The following is a 20,790-nucleotide window of genomic DNA, read 5'->3' on the forward strand; positions in this document are numbered from 1 at the left end:
ACTGTTTAATTACCTGGTTTGAGTGTCTGATCTCATTCTCGCCTATATCCTGACAGAAAAAGACACAAAACAAACAGCTCTTCTTCCAGCCCAAAATAATTCCAAATATTTATCCTTTAATACAAGCATAGGCCCAACCCAGAAATAGCTGCCAAAAAAACATTGAAAATCAAGATATAGGCAGAAAGAGGAGAGTCGTGCAAAAAAAAAAAAAGTATGCATTTAGAATGAGATTAAGGAATTGTTAAACATTATAGAAGGAACTAGCAGTGAACAATGGAATATTATGCAGCCATCAAAAGGAATGAGATCTTGCCATTTGCAACGATGTGGATGGAACTGGAGGGTGTTATGCTTAGTGAAATAAGTCAGAGAAAGACATGTATCATATGACCTCACTGATATGAGGAATTCTTAATCTCAGGAACAAACTGAGGGTTGCTGGAGTGGTCGGAGGTGGGAGGGATGGGGTGGCTGGGTGATAGACATTGGGGAGGGTATGTGCTACGGTGAGCACTGTGAATTGTGCAAGACTGTTGAATCACAGATCTGTACTTCTGAAACAAATAACACAACATATTTTAAGAAAAAAGAAAAAGAAGAAGATAGCAGGAGAGGAAGAATGAAGGGGAGAAAGTCAGAGGGGGAGACGAACCAGGAGAGATGATGGACTCTGAAAAACAAACTGAGGGTTCTAGAGGGGAGGAGGGTAGGGGGATGGGTTAGCCTGGTGATGGGTATTAAAGAGGGCACATTCTGCATGGAGCACTGGGTGTTATGAACAAACAGTGAATCATGGAACACTACACCAAAACAAATGATGTAATATATGGTGATTAACATAACAATGAAAATTAAAAAAAAAAAAGAAGTAACTAGCAGTGGGCATTTTGTCAATTGTATTGGATCAAAACCTCCAAAGCATTGCTGTTGATAAAGACATAGTATTTAGAATAAACTTTAAATGAACACATATACATAAAATATGACTTTTCTGCAAATGATACATGGTACCATGGGGGTCCTGATTTTTTTTAACAACATAGCAAAAAATAATAAGGGTTTAAGGCAAAGAGAAGATAAGCAGAACTTATTAGAAGAAATTCAGTCTGACTCAGAATAAATTATATGTTCTTAGCTACTTCAAGCCAAGATTTCTCACCACTTATCATGAGAAGGTCTATTGTATCAGAACCTGGTGGTAATTCTTATATACATGTAGTAGAGCACTTTCATATTATTTGCTAAACTCAAAACATCTGCCTTAATTTTACCCTCCCTTACAATTCCATAAAGGTAGTTTTTAAGAAAGCTTTTTCCCCTCCATGTGACCATCTCCTGACCCAGTTGATTGGACTCCTGACCCAGCTGTGCCTTCTCTGGGAATTTGGAATTAGGAAAAGAGACACAACTGTGGTTACACCATATGTCCAGATTATAGCATGTAAACTCTGGAGTCCTGGGTAACCACCTACCCTCTGTCATGGAACCTTGGACCCAGAGAAAGCCAGCCTGCTAAGAAGAAGGAAGCAGATGTACATGTATGGAAAGAAAAGATGTGTGTGTGTGTGTGTGTGTGTGTGTGTGTGTGTGTGTGTGTCTATGAGAGAGAGTGTCTTGAATTCTAACATTCCCTTAGTACAAGTTGCCTTAGAAAGATCTATTTTTGTCTTAATTCAACACATTATATACTTTGAGGAATGCAGTCCAAGAATATTTCAGGCAACATTGTGAGAACTCTGGATTATCGGTACTATTCCTGCCAAGTAAATCAGTGGACAAGAAAAACATAGGGATGCATGGCAAAATATAAGCCAACAGGAAGGCTATCATACCCTCCTGCCTTAAGACATGACCTCAAGAAGCTGCTAGAGGGCAGGAAGCTTAACCTTTATTAAGAGGCCAACAATTGGGTTTTCTAGATATAATTATAGATAAAATTTATTGCACAATTATTCGCTGATAATCCTCCAAATGTTCGGCACTGATTAAAGAATTTAATTTTTGAACAATCCATTTGGTCGTTGCCATTTTTATCTCTGTTTTACAAATGTCTCTGCTGAAGATACAACATGATTTAAAAACTTGCCCAATGTGACACAACCATTAAAAGTTGAGCAGTTATCAAACAAACACAATCTCCCTTCCCCAGCACTTGCTCACTCATTTGCTGTGTTAGCTGCTTCTCACATATCATATGCCTGCTATTTCTCTATCACAGAACTGTGCCACTGTGAGTAACTTAAGCCAAGTGAGAAATATGAATTTCAGGCAAAAGAAATACAGCCAATCTCAAGAAGGAAACTCTGATTTTTATTTGTATTACATTATTACATATAAAATGCCCATCTCTTCTAAAGAAATCCTAAAATTAATGTAATGAACTGAGTAGCTGTGGACTCCCCACCAAATTCGTACGTTGACATTCTACCCCCACCGCATGTGATGATATAAGGAGGAGGGGCCTTTGGGAGGTAATTACATCATAAGGGTGATGCCTTTATGAATGACATTAGTGCCCTTATAAAAGACACCTCAGAGGGGAGCCTGCGTGGCTCAGAAGGTTAAGTGTCTGACTCTTGATTTTGGCTTGGGTCATGATCTCAAGGTCGTGAGATTGAGCTCCACCTTGGACTCTGTGCTGATGGTTTTCTGCATAGGGTTTTCTCTCTCCCTCTTCCTCTACCCCTGCATAGGGTTTTCTCTCTCCCTCTTCCTCTACCCCTCCCCCTTCTAAAAAAAAAAAAGACAAAAAAAAAAAAGACAAGACATCCCAGAGAGCTAGCTAGCACTCTTTCTGCTGCATGAGGACACAATCCATCTACAAATTAAGAACCAGGTCACACTAGACACCAAATCTGCTAGTGCCTTGATCTTGGACTTCCTAGCCTCTAGAACAGTAAGAAATAAATTTGTTTTTAAACCACCCAGTTTATGGTAATTTCTTATGGCAGCCCCAAATGACTAAGACAGCTAACATGCCAGTAACAAAGTTACATACTTAACTTTGGGGTCATACTTAAAAGTCCTCCTTACTTTTGTTCTGCTCATATTCAAAAAAGAAGAAAATAAAACTATGGTAACTTGATTGCAATGCAAATCCATGCAAAAGAAGAGGAAAGAGAAGAAACATCTATCACATGTGAAACGATGACTTTAAAGTTCAACAAAATATTTTTAGGGGTGCCTGGGTGGCTCAGTCGTTAAGCGTCTGCCTTCGGCTCAGGTCATGATCACAGGGTCCTGGGATTGAGCCCACACTGGGCTCCCTGCTCAGTGGGGAATCTACTTCTCCCTCTCCCACTCCCCCTGCTTGTGTTCCCTCTCTCGCTTTGTCTCTCTCTGTCAAATAAATAAATAAAATCTTTTAAAAAAATAAAGTTCAGCAAAACATTTTTAATCTAGGCATATCTCCTGTGATCTATCATTCTGGCTTTAAAACACAAGGACCAGGATGACTCAACATTGTATTAACCAAATTCATAAGAAATTTTAAATAACAAGTTGTGGAGACAAAATAAAATGCTTTGCTAATAATTACTCTGGATAAAAGAATTGAGCAGAGATAGAATGAAACAGACTTGTGTCTCAGCTACAAATTGCTGGAGGTAGGGCACTGTCATTAGCAGTAGGAGGGAAAACAATCTAATAATCACAGAATGAAGTACCCATCTCAGGAATCAGAGCTCTGTGACCAGATGCCTGGGTTCCAACTGCGGTCCAAATCTTGGCAGTTGCATGACTATGGCATAGTACACTCTCTCTCAAAACCTAAATTTTCTCCTCTGTAAAACAATGTTAATGATAATATATACTTAAAAAAAGATTTTATTCATTTGAGACAGAGAGATACAGAGAGAGAAAGAGTATGAGCAGGGGGGAGAGGCAGAGTGAGAGGGAGAAGCAGACTCCTTGCTGAGCAAAGAGATTGATGCAGGACTCAATCCCAGGACCCTGGGACCATGACCTGAGCCGAAGGCAGATGCTTAACCATCTGAGCCACCCAGGTGCACCAATAATATATACTTTTGGGAGTTGTTACAAAGATCACATGAAAACATATGCAATGTATTTACCATAATATGTGGAATATGGTAATTGTTCAATGAGTATTAACTAATATTAACAGCAGCATGCTTCGTTTGTTATGTCTTTTGAAATGATATTAAATCAGTTCTCTTTACTTCTCTAAGAATGTAACTACTACATACGAAAAATGCCAAATCTTTGATATGAAGGAAAAATTAGTGGTAAAGATGAAAAACTAACAAAACACTAATTTCTTCTCTCTCACACAGTTTATTTAACAATAGGTAATAAGTCAAATTTAACACTACACAGTGATCCAATGTTCATTTTTATGAGTCAATTTTAATTGCATGATTTACAACAATTGAGGGTTTTTGCTTTCTATTTTCCAAGTTTTGTTATATCATCCTACTGGAATGGTTTCTTACCCTCTTTTTAATTTTTTCTTTTGTTAAGTGTAAAAACACTAATTTTAAAAGGGAACAACATGCACAGATGAAATAGAATGCCTGAGGACTTACCTGCCTATAAGCACAAATATGCTACATTTTGAGTAATACCTCAGATACCAAAGCAACAAGCCATCTTGAGCTCAAATAGCAGGAAGACAAGTGTTTTCCCAGAATCTCCTCGTTTCTTATGATATCCTCAAAAACCCAAGAATGTTCACTCCAAGTCTCCACAAGTCTTTGAACCCGAAATTAACTTGTTTTTCCCTATAGGATAGAGAAGCAAAACTGATGGAAAGATCCTAGATACCTAAACACATCAATGAGACACTGTTTCAGTCCTGGACTCTATAACCCGAGACTACTCACTGTATGGAACTAATAACCCCTTTCTTGTTTGTCTGATTCTTCTATTGGTTGCTGCCAAGAACATTTCTAACAGGCAGAGCCTTTAATGACAGGATGTTTTCCTTTATAACAGAAACCTCTTTCTCCCAAAATAGAAGTGGGCTATCGCTTGGTCACGAGCTTATTAAATCATGTGGTCACAGGAGTAGCCGAGGTATATTTAAGCACAGCCTACCAGTTTATTTCCAGGGGACACTCCAGGCCATGGTCCTGAGAACAAACCAGTCTGCCACACCATTTTCATACTTGAGGCAATTTGTTTCTAAGTCCTAATTGCCCCTCTAACAAATGCTTTCTTCGGGGATCTTCCTTCTATCAAAAATATCATTTTATAACTGAATCACAAATATGAACAATGTTCAGGAACTATCATATGAGATATGGGAATGTAACAGGGTAGCTTTTTAAAAAGATTTTATTTATTTATTTATTTATCTATTTATTGGAGAGAGAGAGCAGGAGCAGGGGCAGAGGGGGAGGGAGAGAATCTCAAGCAGATTTCACACTGAGTGCAGAGCCTGATGTGGGGCTCAGTGTGGGGCTCAGTGTGGGGCTCGGTCTCATGACCCTGAGATAATGACCTAGGCTGAAATCAAGAGTCGGAAGCTTAACCAACTGAGCCACCTAGGTGTCCCTATATGGTAGCTTTTTAAAGAAGCCCTCAACCTTCCATGTTACTTAAGCTGTTTTCAAAGTTTCTAAGGTAGTATTTTTGGTTTATCTCTTAGAAAACAGAAAGGATTTATTTAGGTGTTGTTTTAAAAAACACCACAGATCAGCCCATCAGAATTTTAGTCTTGATCTGGCCTAATGCTATTGCCAATCAAAAAATCTTCTAGGTCTATTTAGATGGGGGAAAGGAAGATAAATTCATTATTAGAAACATGTTTTTATTATGATTCCAATTCATAGATATTTTTCCAATTTTTTCCAATTCATAGATATTCATTATTTTATAATTTTATTTTATTTTATTTTTCTTTCTTTTTTACAGAAGGAGTGGGGGGGGGTGCATAGGGAGAGGGAGAAAGAATTTTAAGCAGGTTGCACACCCAGTGTTGAGCCCAACACAGCGTTTGATCCCACAACCCAGAGATGAGGACCTGAGCTGAAATCAAGTGTGGGACACTCAACCAACTGAGCCACCCAGGTGCCACAATAATCGTAATTTTATGATTATGGCTATGACTTTGTGTTGCTTATATCTGTAATATTCTAATATTCTATTGGAACAGCAATCCTTATACATCTATATTTTAAGTATTGCATTATATTTATAGGTGAGGTATGTGTTTATCCAGAGCATTCATATCTCTACCTTGGAAATGAAAAAGCTATAATTAAATATAAACAACAAATTTTTTAGAAATACATTACTTTCAACCTCAGATTCCTCCCTCTATTATTTTTGTTCATTTTCTTAAACAATATATCAGATTTTCTTTTCCCCACAGCAGGTTTTTTAGCTTGTGAAAATCACAAATAGTCACCATTAATTTTAAATACAAGGCTAGATTTGCATGCTTCAAATTAAGGTGAATTATTTTAATATAATTATTCTAGTGGTTTCAATATGGAATCAGTCAAAATGAATAATAAAATGCAAAATTGTCAAAATACTTGAGTTTGGACAAAAGAAAGGCAGACATTTCTTGAATTCTTCTGTTGCACATTATGCATTAAAAAACAGCACCTATAATTCAGACAGCACTTGTAATGACTTCTACATGAACATTGAAAAATTCTGTTTCAAATAGAGGTAATTAGTCAGTGATTAAGAGACAGAGAATAATTAGTACGAAAGAGAATTGCCTTTGCTTGTATAAGACCTGCCAGTCCAGAAAAAGAAGACTTAGGAGAAAAGATTTTTTGAAGTATTTAAAGTTTTAAGGTTAATTGATTCCAGAGTTAAAAGTTCAAAACTATCAGTACAAAAGTAAAAAGTAAGGCAGTGTAAGTACACCCTTCAATGTCTGGTTTGCACTGCATGGAATACTTCCTTACATCCTCATGTTCCTGTCTCCTCATCATTCAGGTTTATTCACAAATGCCTTCTCATCAGAGGGGTTCCCTAATCATCCTTGTTAAAAGTAGATCCCAACTCTTTACTCTTCCTTCTCTTATAGTATTTATTAGATTCCAAAATTATATTGTGATGCATTTTGGTTTTGGTTGTGTATCTCTCCCACTAGAGTATAAGTTTCATGAGGATAAAAATGTTTATGGTTCCAGCTCAATTTCCCAGTGCTATATTATACTACTGCCTGGCACATATTAGGTGATCAATGAAACATTTGTTGAAAAATGAATCCCCAATATGAGAAGGAACATTTTTGTTTACAAAGATCTCTATGGTGGGTAAAAGAACTGGGTGTTGCAAAAGATTTCATTCTTGGTAACAGCTGTATGAGTTTTTTAAGGATGGCTGGAAATAATTCATAGAATCAATGTGCATTATTTACCTGAGTCTTCATTAATGAGCCCAATGGCACCTCCTCTCAGAAGACTCCCTATTAAGCCAAACTAATCAATTGCCCAGCTGTGATTGAAAGTCCCTTGTTGGGGGGGTGGAGCAAGATGGCGGAGGAGTAGGAGACCTGGGTTTCGTCTGGTCTCAGGAATTCAGCTGAATAGGGATCAAACCATTATGAACACCTACAAACTCAACAGGAGATCGAAGAGAAGAATAGCAACAACCCTCTGAACAGAAAAGTGACCACTTACTGGAAGGTTGGGCGTGCGGAGAAGTGAATCTGAGGCGATATAGGGGAGGAGAGATGATGGGGGAGGGGGCCTCCATCAGCCACTTCTGGCAAGTGATAGAGCCCTGGAGCACAAAATTGGAACTTTTAGAAGTCGGCTCCACTGAGGGACGTCACTCCAGTGGCTAAGTGGGAGGTGGAACCCTCGTGGGACAGTGTGGTCTCAGGACCCTCGGGGTCACAGAAAGACCGGGGGTGCCTGAGTGCAGCAGAGCTCCCAGGTACCAAAGCGTGGAAACCGGCTGCAGAGACAGAGCCGAGGCGCGGGTTCTCAGCTCAAGGCTGCCATAAACTGTGATCGGTGACAGTCGGGCCACTGCTCCTCCAGCAGGGACCAACAAGTGGCAGAGCCGGGGAGACTCCCCTTCCTCCCCTGGGAGGAGCAGCGCGGGAGCGCACCGCAGGGATCTGCTGGGTTTGGAGACTCCACCCGGGGTCGGGTGCCAGAGATAGAAACACTCGGTCACAGGCCAGGTGAGCACGGAGTGCGGCCAGAGAACGGGGAGACGGGAGTGACTGCATTTCTCTGCGGCGCACTGAGGAGCAGGACCCCAAGTTTTCAGCTCCTCTGGGCAGAGATTGGGAGGCCACCATTTTCACTCTGCTCCTCCTAAGCTGTACTGAGAGCTTGGAGGGAACAAAAGCACTGGAGGGCAAACCTGAGCAGATTGCTTAGCCCAGACCAACAAGGGCAGGGCAATTCCACCTCCGGTAAAGACATTTGGGAAGCACTGCAACAGGCCCCTCCCCCAGAAGATCAGCACGAACAGCCAGCAAGCCAAGAACAAGTTTACCGATCAAGGAGAACGGGAGAACTCCAGCGCAAGGGGAATACTGCACATAGAATTCATGGCTTTTATACCATGATTCATTAGTTTTTCAAGTTGATTTTTTTAACTTTTTTTCCTTTTTTGAATTTTTCTTTTTCCCTTTCTCAACCAACATCTTAACAATACCATTTTTAAAAAAAAAAATTTTATTTTTCATATTTTACAGTCATATTTTATCCTTTAATAGTAGTTACCCTTATTTTTGGCATATATATATAAGTTGTTCTCTCTTTAAAATTTTGAGATACAGTTTCTTCTAACAGATCAAAATATACCCTAAATCACTAGTGTATGGCTTTGTTCTAGTCTCCTGCCTGATCACATGCTCTCCCTTTTTTTTCTTTTCTTCTTTGTTTTTTAATCTTTTTCTTTCTTTTCTCAAACAAATTCTTATCTTATTAATTCCTTTTATAAAATCTTTTATAACTTTCATCTTTACAGTCATCTTCCATCCTTTCATTGTATCAACCCTTATTTTGTACATATATAAGTCTTTCTTCCTTTAAAATATTAGGAGGCACTTTCTTCTAAAAGACCATAATATGCCCAAAATCTAGTGTGTGGCACTGATCTATACACTAGCCTGATCATATTTGATCATATTCTGTTTTTTTTTTCTTTGTTCTGTTTTACTTTGTTTTTATCTTTTTCTTTTTTTTTTCCTCTTTCATTTTTCTTTCTTTCCCTTTCTTTTCTCCTGGCTTCAGGTCTTTTCTGATTTGTTTAGAGTAATATTTGCTGGGGAGGTTGTTAACCTGGTAGCATTTTGTTCTCCCATTCATCTATTCTCCTCTGGACAAAATGAAAAGACGAAAAAAATCACCTCAGCAAAAAGAACAAGAGGTAGTACCGTCTGCAAGGGACCTACTCAATATGGACATTAGTATGATGTCAGACCTAGAGTTAAGAATCATGACTTTAAAGAGACTAGCTGGGCTTGAAAAAAGCATGGAAGTTATTAGAGACACCCTTTCTGGAGAAATAAAAGAACTAAAATCTAACCAAGTCAAAATCAAAAAGGCTATCAATGAGATGCAATAAAAAATGGGGGCACTAACTGCTAGGATAAATGAGGCAGAAGAGAGAATCAGTGATATAGAAGACTAAATGATGGAAAATAAAGAGGCTGAGAAAAAGAAAGATAACTACTGGATCACGAGGGCAGAATTCGAGAGATAAGCAATACGGTAAGACAAAACAACATTAGAATAATTGGGATCCCAGAAGAAGAAAGAGAGAGGGGGGAAGAAGGTATATTGGAGCAAATTATAGCAGAGAACTTCCCTAATGTGGGGAAGGAAACAGGCATCAAAATCAGGAGGCACAGAGAACCCCTCTCAAAAATCAATAAAAATAGGTCAACACCCCGACATCTAATAGTAAAACTTACGAGTCTCAGAGACAAAGAGAAAATCCTGAAAGCAGCTGGGGAGAAGAGATATGTAATCTACAATGGTAGAAATATTAGATTGGCAACACACCTATCCACAGAGACCTGGCAGGCAAGAAAGGACTGGCATGATATCTTCAAAGCACTAAATGAGAAAAATATGCAGCCAAGAATACTATATCCAGCTAGGCTCACATTGAAAATAGAAGGCGAGATAAAAAAACTTCCAGGACAAACAAAAACTAAAGGAATTTGCAAACACGAAACCACCCCTCCAAGAAATAATGAAAGGGGTCCTCTAAGCAAAGAGAGAGCCTAAAAGCAGCATAGATCAGAAAGGAACACAGACACTATGCAGTAACAGTCACCTTACAGGCGATACAATGGCACCAAATTCATATCTTTCAATAGTTACCCTGAATGTAAATGGGCTAAATGCCCCAACCAAAGGACACAGGCTATCAGAATGGATTAAAAAACAGGACCCATCAATATGCTGTTTGCAAGAGACTCTTTTTAGACCCAAAGACACCCCCAGATTGAAAGTGAGGGGGTGGAAAACCATTTACCATGCTAATGGACACCAAAAGAAAGCTGGGGTGGCAATCCTTATATCAGACAAATTAGATTTTAAACCATAGACTGTAATAAGAGATGAGGAAGGACACTATATCCTACTTAAAGGGTCTATCCAACAAGAAGATCTAACAATTGTAAATCTCTATGCCCCTAACATGGGAGCAGCCAATTTTATAAGGCAATTAATAACAAAAGCAAAGAAACACATTGACAACAATACAATAATAGTGGGGGACGTTAACACACCCCTGACTGAAATGGACAGATCATCTAAGCAAAAGATCAACAATGAAATAAAGACTTTAAATGACACACTGGACCAAATGGACTTCACAGACATATTCAGAACATTCCATCCCAAAGCAACGGAATACACATTCTTCTCTAGTGTACATGGAACATTCTCCAGAAATGATCACATCCTAGGTCACAAATCAGGTCTCAACTGGTACCAAAAGATTGGGATCATTCCCTGCATATTTTCAGACCACAATGCTTTGAAACTAGAACTCAATCACAAGAGGAAAGTTGGAAAGAACTCAAATACATGGAGGCTAGAGCATACTACTAAAGAATGAATGGGTCAGCCAGGAAATTAAAGAAAATTAAAAAAATTAATGGAAACCAATGAAAATGAAAACACAAGTGTTCAAAATCTTTGGGATACAGCAAAGGCAGTCCAGAGAGGAAAGTATATAGCAATACAAGCCTTTCTCAAGAAACAAGAAAGGTCTCAAATACACAACCTAACCCTACACCTAAAGGAGCTAAGGAAAAAAAAAGCAAATATAGCCTAAACCCAGCAGGAGAAGAGAAATAATAAATATTAGAGCAGAAATCAATGAAATAGAAACCAAAAGAACGGTAGAACAGATCAACGAAACTAGGAGCTGGTTCTTTGAAAGAATTAACATGATTGATAAACCCCTGGCCAAATTTATCAAAAGGAAAAGAGAAATGACCCAAATCAAATATTCATGAATGAAAGAGGAGAGATCACAACCAACACCAAAGAAATACAAACAATTATAAGAACATACGATGAGTAAATCTATGCCAGCAAATTAGATAACCTGGAAGAAATGGGTGTATTCCTAGAGATGTATCAACTACCAAAATTGAACCTGGAAGAAACAGAAAACCTGAACAGACTATAATTACTAAGGATATTGAAGCAGTCATCAAATATCTCCCAAGAAACAAAAGTCCAGGGCCAGATGGCTTCCCAGGTGAATTCTATCAGACATTTAAAGAAGAATTAATACCTATTCTCCTGAAACTGTTCCAAAAAATAGAAATGGAAGGAAAACTTCCAAACTCATTTTATGAGGCCACCATTACCTTGATCCCAAAACCAGACAAAGACCCCATCAAAAAGGAGAATTACAGACCAATATGCTTGATGAACATGGATGCAAAAATTCTCACCAAAATTCTAGCCAATAGGATCCAACAGTACATTAAAAGGATTATTCACCTTGACCAAGTGGGATTTATCCCTGGGCTGCAAGTTTGGTTCAACATCCGCAAATCAATCAACATGATACAATACATTAACAAAAGAAAGAACAAGAATCATATGATCCTCTCGATGCAGAAAAAGCATTTGACAAAGTACAGCATCCTTTCTTGATCAAAACTCTTCAGAGTATAGGGATAGAGGGTACATACCTCAATATCATAAAAGCCATCTATGAAAAACCTACAGCAATATCATTTTCAATGCGGAAAAACTGAGAGCTTTTCCCCTAAGGTCAGGAACGCGGCACTGCTATTCAACATAGTATTAGAAGTCCTAGCCACAGCAATCAGACAACCAAAGAAATCAAAGGCATCCAAATTGGCAAAGAAGAAGTCAAACTCTCACTCTTCACAGATGATATGATACTGTATGTGGAAAACCCAAAAGACTCCACCCCAAAACTGCTAGAACTCATCCAGGAATTCAGTAAAGGGGCAGGATATAAAATCAATGCACAGAAATCAGTGGCATTCCTATACATTAACAACAAGACAGAAGAGAGACAAATCAAGGAGTCGATCCCATGTACAATTGCACACAAAACCATAAGATACCTAGGAACAAATTTAACCAAAGAGGCAAAGGATCTGTACTCAGAAAACTATAAAATATTCATGAAAGAAATTGAAGAAGACACAAAGAAATGGAAAAACATTCCATGCTCATGGGTTGGAAGAACAAACATTGTGAAGATGTCAATGCTACCTAGGGCAATCTACATATTCAGTGCAATCCCCATCAAAATACCATCCACCTTTTTCAAAGAAACGGAACAAATAATCCTAAAAGTTGTATGGAACCAGAAGAGACCCCGAATAGCCAGAGGAATATTGAAAAAGAAAAGCAAAGCTGGCGGTATCACAATTCCGGACTTCCAGCTCTATTACAAAGCTGTCATTATCAAGACAGTATGGTACTGGCACAAAAACAGACACATAGATCAATGGAACAGAATCGAGAGCCCAGAAATGGACCCTCAACTCTATGGTCAACTCATCTTCGACAAAGCAGGAAAGAATGTCCAATGGAAAAAGACAGTCTCTTCAACAAATGGTGTTGGGAAAATTGGACAGCCACATGCAGAAGAATGAGACTGGACCATTTCCTTACACCACACACAAAAATAGACTCCTAATGGTGGAAAGACCTAAACATGAGACAGGAGTCCATCCAAATCCTAAAGGAGAACACAGGCAGCAACCTCTTCGACCTCAGCCACAGCAACTTCTTCCTAGAAACATCCCCAAAGGCAAGGGAAGCAAGTGCAAAAATGAACTATTGGGATTTCATCAAGATAAAAAGCTTTTGCACAGCAAAAGAAAAAGTCCACAAAACCAAAAGACAAGCGACAGAATGGGAGAAAATATTTGCAAATGACATATCAGACAAAGGGCTAGTATCCAAAATCTATAAAGAACTTATCAAACTCAACACCAAAAGAACAAATAATCCTTTCAAGAAAGGGGCAGAAGACATGATCAGACATTTTTCCAAAGAAGACATCCAAATGGCCAACACATACATGGAAAAGTGCTCCACATCGTTCGGCATCAGGGAAATCCAAATCAAAACCTCAATGAGATACCACCTCACACCAGTCAGAATGGCTAAAATTAACAAGTCAGGAAACGACAGATGTTGGCGGGGATGCAGAGAAAGGGGAACCCTCCTACACTGTTGGTGGGAATGCAAGCTGGTGCAACCCCTCTGGAAAACAGTATGGAGGTTCCTCAAAAAGTTGAAAATAGAGCTACCATACGATCCAACAATTGCACTACTGGGTATTTACCACAAAGATACAAATGTAGGGATCCGAAGGGGTACGTGCACCTCAATGTTTATAGTAGCAATGTCCACAATAACCAAACTGTGGAAATAGCCAAGATGTCCATCAACAGATGAATGGATAAAGATGAAGTGGTATATATACACAATGGAATATTATGCAGCCATCAAAAGGAATGAGATCTTGCCATTTGCAACGACCTGGATGGAACAGGAGGGTGTTATGCTCAGTGAAATAAGTCAATGAGAGAAAGACATGTATCATATGACCTCGCTGATATGAGGAATTCTTAATCTCAGGAAACAAACTGAGCATTGCTGAGTGGTGGGGGGTGGGAGGGATGGGGTGGCTGCGTGATAGACATTGGGAAGGGTATGTGCTATGGTGAGCTCTTGAATTGTGCAAGACTGTTGAAACACAGATCTGTATTTCTGAAACAAATAATGCAATATATGTTAAGAGAAAAAAATAGTTAGCAGGAGGGGAATAATAAAGGGGAGTAAGTCAGATGGGGAGACGAACCATGAGAGACGATGGACTCTGAAACCCAAACTGAGGGTTCTAGAGGGTAGGGGGTTGGAGGATAGGTTAGCCTTGTGATTGGTATTAAAGAGGGTGCATTCTGCGTGGAGTACTGGGTGTTATGCACATACAATGAATCATGGAACACTACATCAAAAACTAATGATGTAATGTATGGTGATTAACATAACAATAAAAAAGTACCTTGTTCACTGGTATCTCCCTCCATAGTGAATCTCTCAGTGGTGAGGATTATATCCAATTCATTTTTTTAAAGATTTTATTTATTCATTTGAGACACAGAGATACAGAGAGAGCATGAGCAGGGAGAGAGGCAGAGGGAGAAGGAGAAGCAGGCTCCCCACTGAGCAGGAACCCGATGTGGGTCTCAATCCCAGGACTCTGGGATCATGACCTGAGCCGAAGGCAGATGCTTAACCATCTGAGCCACCTAGGCGCCCCTCCAATTCATTTTTTTAAAACCATGTTTTATTTAATTTTCAAAAGTTGTACATATTTAAAAGGTATAATGTGCATACACACACACGCACACACTAGTAAAATTGTTATTATAGTGAAGCTGACATAGCTTCTCTTCACATGGCTACCTTGTGTATTTGTGTGATGACAGCATCCGAAATCTACTCTCTTAGCAAATTTCCAACATTCGATACAGTACCATGTTGGCAAGAATGTAAATTGGTGCAGCCATCATGGGAAACAATTCACCTTTATAATTGCCTTTGTAGCTAACACTGCCTGTAGCATCAGTGCCTAAGAAAGTCACACTGAATGGATAACTCAAAACATCATGAGAGGCAAAACTCTCTTCTGATAAAAACAGTATCCTTTCAAGCATTTATTAAAGCTCTCTGCCCAACACCGATGCTGCCCAAACCTGAACATCTAGTTCCTTAATATGCCCCATTTTGCCTTGTGGTACACTGCATAGCCCTTTCAACACCTGAATGGTCAATGCAGTTATACTACTCGCACAACACAGTTTGTAAAGTAACAGTTGTCACTTGATATATTTGCTGTCTATCCTTTCATAAGTGTTTCCTGTGCCCTTTACCCCAAACCAATCTAGGTAATAAAAACAATTTGTGGATGGTCTGGGTGAACCAATTAGGCACCGCTATAACTTCTCTTGTGTCTCTCCACCCTCTTATTTCTAAGTAAACGAGTTGATTTTCCAGTTGGCCCAGAAGACCAGGCTTGTCTAAAGATATAGTAAGATCCAAATCTTTTCCCAGCAAGAAAAACACTGAGAGAGTTAAGTAAAACTCTTACTATCTCAACTGATTATGAAAACAAACTAACCTCTATTTATGATTTTTGAGTTTGATATCTACACATTTTTATATTGTCACAAATCTGAACAGTCATTGTAATTCCTCTCCTGCCAAGTATATCTAGAGATACACCTAGAGAGAGAGAGATAAAAACAGACAGATGTCTGTTTGATACAGGTAGATACAGGTAGATACAGACTGTTTCTGAATTCTGTAACCTGTTCCATTGCTCCAAATATGGCATTATTTTAATTACTGAACTTTATTATAGTAATTACATGTTATATAATTATAATAATTCTTGATAGGTGGTAGTGTAAATCCTCAAAGTTTGCTCCTCTTCTTCAGAACTAGTTTGATTATTCTCGGCCTTTTGCACTTTCACGTAAATTTTAGAGGCAGCTTATCAACTTCCATACACACTCAGCCGTAACTTCTGGGGTCTTAAGTAGGATTACGTTGAATGTTTAACACAATTTGAGGAGAATCAATTTTATAATATTGAGTCATCCAATCAAATCACATGGTATACATCTCCATTTATTTGGACTATCTTCAAATTAAGTAAATGATTTATTTTGGTAGAGTGGTCTTTTATGTTATTTATGAGATTTATTCCTAAATATTTGAGTTTATCCCTATCTCTCCTTTTTCAACATGTGTTCTACTGATCTATGTTCCAGCTCAATAAATTTATCTACTGAATACTTCATTTCATTATTGTATTTTTCTGTCCTCGATTTTTTATTTTATTCCTTTTGTGGAATCCTAATTCTCTGATTAAATTATTTTTTAAAGATTTATTTACTTATTTAAAGAGAGAGAGCATGAGAGTGGGGGGGAGGGGTAGAAGAAGGAGCAGAGGGAGAGAAAGAATCCTCAGGCAGACTCTCCGATGAGCACAGAGGCCAATATGGCTGATCCCAGGACCCTGATATCATGTCCTGAGCCAATACCAATAGTTGGCCACTTAACCAACTGAGCCACACAGGTGCCCTGCTGATTAAATTATTAATCATGTCATCTATTCTTTGAATATATTAATCATAATTATCTTAAAATTTGTATCTAAAACTTTAATATCTAGATCTTTTGTGGATCTATTTCGATTTCTATCCTCTGTTCTATTTTCTTTTGGTGCTTTTGTTTGTATGACTGGTAGTTTTTAATAATAAATAAAATTTTAAATAAATAAATATTTTGATTGAAAAATTGTAGAGATTTTGGGCAATGCAATGTTTCTCCACAGAAGCTTTACTTTATCTGCTGAAAACAGAAGAGGGACTGATCATTCCAACCTAGTCAGGGACTGAACTGCTTTGAGGCTGGGTTTGGAGTGTTGCTCTCCATCTAATTCTGATTTGCCCCGTTTCTTGTGTGCAACTCACGAAGGTTCCCAATTGAGTATATCTTGGAGACCTTGGCATTCTTGCCCTTCAGTGTTTGTCCTCTAAACTCTCCGAGAGTGCATAAAACGATGTCCTGCTTTTCATTCTCTTTCTATTTGACTTCTTAATCACTTTCTCTGCCTTGCTAAATCAGCAAATATGTAGAAGGAAAAATTTAACAATAACAAATGTTGAGTTTTCTCTGCACCTTCCTCTTCTCCAAAATCTTGGCCCCTTAAGTCTTGGATCCTTCAGCAATCCCAAATACAAATACTTTATTCTCTGGGCCTATGATATTACCTAAAGCTCTTCTGGCTTTTCTGCCCCTTAGCTTCTTGCCTCTGTCCACATTCTCAGTCTTCAGATTTTTGCCTGAATTTGCAAATGACAAAATAACCACATTCAAAACATTAGATTTCCTTCCTTTGGGATTGCCAGATAAAACTCAGAATGCACGCAACATTTTGGACATACTTAACCTTAAAAACCGTTTGTTGTTTATCTGAAACTCAAATTTAATGGGGCATCCAATATTTTAATTTGCTAGATCTGGCAACTTTATCTCAGTGTACATCCCTTCTCTCCAGGCTCTGGTCTCAAAAGACATAGCTGCCTCAAAATTTCTCTTGTGCCCTCAAACCAATGTTGTTTTCTGTTTTGCTTGTTAATTTTTTGTCTCCTTTCCAGTTGTTCAGAGCAGGAGTATTGGTTTTATACAAACTATTCCATCATAGCCAGTAGTGGTAATTAATAATATTTTCTTAAAATTAAATAACGTATTCTTTAATAAGAGATTGTTTAAATATATGCTAAAACAGGAATAAAAGGAAACTTTAACATTTACATGTTTTGTAGAAGAATACTAGTTTACACATAAATTTAGACACAAATTATCTGAGTGTAAAAAATGTCACCCCACTCCATGCATAATCCTGTCCTCAGATATTTATTCACCAAACCATTAACCCTTCATAGTTGCATTAATGATTTTTGTATGTGTTATCTAATTTTTTAAGAGTGAGCATATAATGCTCATGTAATAAGTGACTTCTAACTATAGAGAAAATAAAAAAGAGAATTACTGAAGCATTTACAGTCCATCAATAATGCAGTGGGGATGCCTGGGTGGCACAGCTGGTTGAGCATCTCTTGGTTTTGGCTCAGGTCATGATCTCGGGGTCATGAGATCAAGCCCCACAACAAGCTCTGTGCTCAGCCCAAGTTTTCTTGAGATTCTCTCTCCCTCTCCCTCTTCCTCTACCCCTCCCCCTGCTATCTCTCTCTAAAATAAATAAATAAATAAATAAATCTTTAAAAAAAAATGCAATGTGCTTATTCACTTCCAGGCCTTTGTTGATATTATTCTCTTTTCTGGAGTCCTTTTTACTTTCTTTCCTTGAAACCCCAGTTTCTCTTGAGTATACATTTTAGTTTATTTTAATTAAGCATATTTTTTCCATAAAACCCTGAATTTGTTCGATTATAGGATTTTGTCTAAATGCCCCCAAAATATTTTAAGTGAACTAATCTGTTTTACTTACATGATATTTAATATGCATTTAATAGATGCTTAATGTTTAATAAATATTTAGTAATAAATATTGTTGAATGGATGATATGAATTTATTTACTTATTTTTAAAGATTTTACTTATTTATTCATGAGAGACAGAGAGAGAGAGAGAGAATGACAGAGGCAGAGGGAGAAGCAGACTCCCCACAGAGCAGGGAGCCTGATGCGGAACTCGATCCCAGGACCCTGAGATCATGACCTGAGCCGAGGGCGAACGCTTAACCAACTGAGCCATCCAGGCGCCCCTGGATGATATGAATTTATTGTTTAATTAGAGAAAAAGAGATTATCAATAAACAGGCATGCTCATCATTCAGAAAATCCCCCACAAATACTATGTCTGTCAAACCAGATTTTGATACATATTAACTGGCAGAGACAGAGGTCACACTTGCTGAGAATTTCAAAAAGAGCAGTTATTTTATTTTGCCATTTAAGGTCAGACTTTTATGTTGTAGCAATCTGTGTTCCCAAGGGCAGGATTGATACAGTCTTATGAGCGATAAAGAGCTTTACACATGCCTAACTAGAAGGTCACCCCAGTAAGACATGACTTATTTATGTTTCTCTTTTTGTGGCTTGTCTTGTCATGTCTGTTACTCATTGCTGTTTTTTTTATTTAATTGATTCATAAGGGTTCTCTCAATATATCTGGTATATTTACTCTTTGACATATATATCGGTTATATTTTCTCAGTTTGCTATTTGAAATGGAAATATATTAAATTAGCTTTAAAAAAAAACTTCAGCTGTAACAAGACAGCTGAAAAGAAAAGAAGCATATTCTTTTAAATACTGATTAATTTCATATTAATAACTGTTTACAATTATTTATTAAGCAAATACCATGTATTAAGCATTTGGGTAAGAAATGAGAAAGAAGAAGGATATGTAGTTTCTGTGCTCATGGAAACTGCCTCCTAAAAATGTTTCTTAAGAAAGAAATTATTCATAGATTGAAAATATATTTCTTAGAAAAGGTTTTGTGTTTTGTACTTATGCTGGGAGGGATAATCTTATGTGTACTAAAGTTATGAATGTATTTGAAATGTATTTAAATATATAAAAATTAAAAAAATCTAATATGTGAATCCTATGCTTATTTTCAGTGTTGTCTTGAAACATCAATATGAATATGCAGGTCTTAAATGAAATACGAGTTCTTTACCATGAGAAATGATGGACTCTAAAACAAACTGAGGGTTCTAGAGGGGAGGGGGCTGGGGGGATGGGTTAGCCTGGTGATGGATATTAAAGAGGGCACATTCTGCATGGAGCACTGGGTGCTATGCACAAACAATGAATCATGGAACATTACATCAAAAACTAATGATGTAATGTATGGTGATTGACATAAGAATAAAAATTTAAAAAAATAAACCTAAAAAAAAAGACTGCAATTAACTCTGAATATGAAGATAGTACTATGTGAAGAATAATGCACTTAACATGTTTCCAATGTTTCTGTTATGAAAGCAATGCATCATCATGCAATCAGAAATCTGCAAATATTTCTTCTAAGGTGTGTGTAAACTCATGGCAATTTTATGTTGCTTCAATATTTTTTACGTTCTGAACTTTCATAAAAATTCAACATAGCATTTGAAATGCATTGATTTATTGGCTTTATTAAAATAGTTAGGTCTTCACTATTAATGTATATATAATGATCAAACCTGAAGACTATTCAAGATTATGACATAGTTTATAGTGTCCTAGTTACTATCTGCACATTTCCATGGCCAACAGAAAATAAAGGTTTGGTTCTGAAAAAAAAAAAAAAGAAATACGAGTTCTTTAATAGCTGATTACATGACTTGGAACTACTTAAAATCTCTCTGTCCAAAATGAGATTTCTGACAAATCTTACATGATATTTCAGGTTCCACATGGGAATGCTTGAAAAGAATCAAAGAGTTAATATTCACATTTCATATTCACAGCCTATTCAATATAAATTTTTAAGAGGAAAAAAGACACATGTTTAATTAAAAGGAAAGTTAAAAGAGTAGGAGGAACAAAAATGTGCTCAACTTCAATGACACTATTGGAAAATAGTTATTTCAAAAACAGTTTATCTGTTGAAAGCTGGAAAGCCACCAGGATCTTGATTCCTGTAAGCCATTTTATCACTGCTTTAAGCAGAAAATTGAACAAAGAGAAACTAATTTCAGTCACCCAATAACACTCATCATCTTTCCAAAATGGAGTATCTTCTGCAATATTGTACATTGTGTTGGGACAGGAATTTGTGAGCA

Source organism: Eumetopias jubatus, unplaced genomic scaffold (genome assembly GCF_037043125.1).
Source record: "Eumetopias jubatus isolate StellerSeaLion01/CBP00866 unplaced genomic scaffold, mEumJub1_p1.0 scaffold_17, whole genome shotgun sequence".
In the NCBI taxonomy this organism is placed as follows: domain Eukaryota; kingdom Metazoa; phylum Chordata; class Mammalia; order Carnivora; family Otariidae; genus Eumetopias; species Eumetopias jubatus.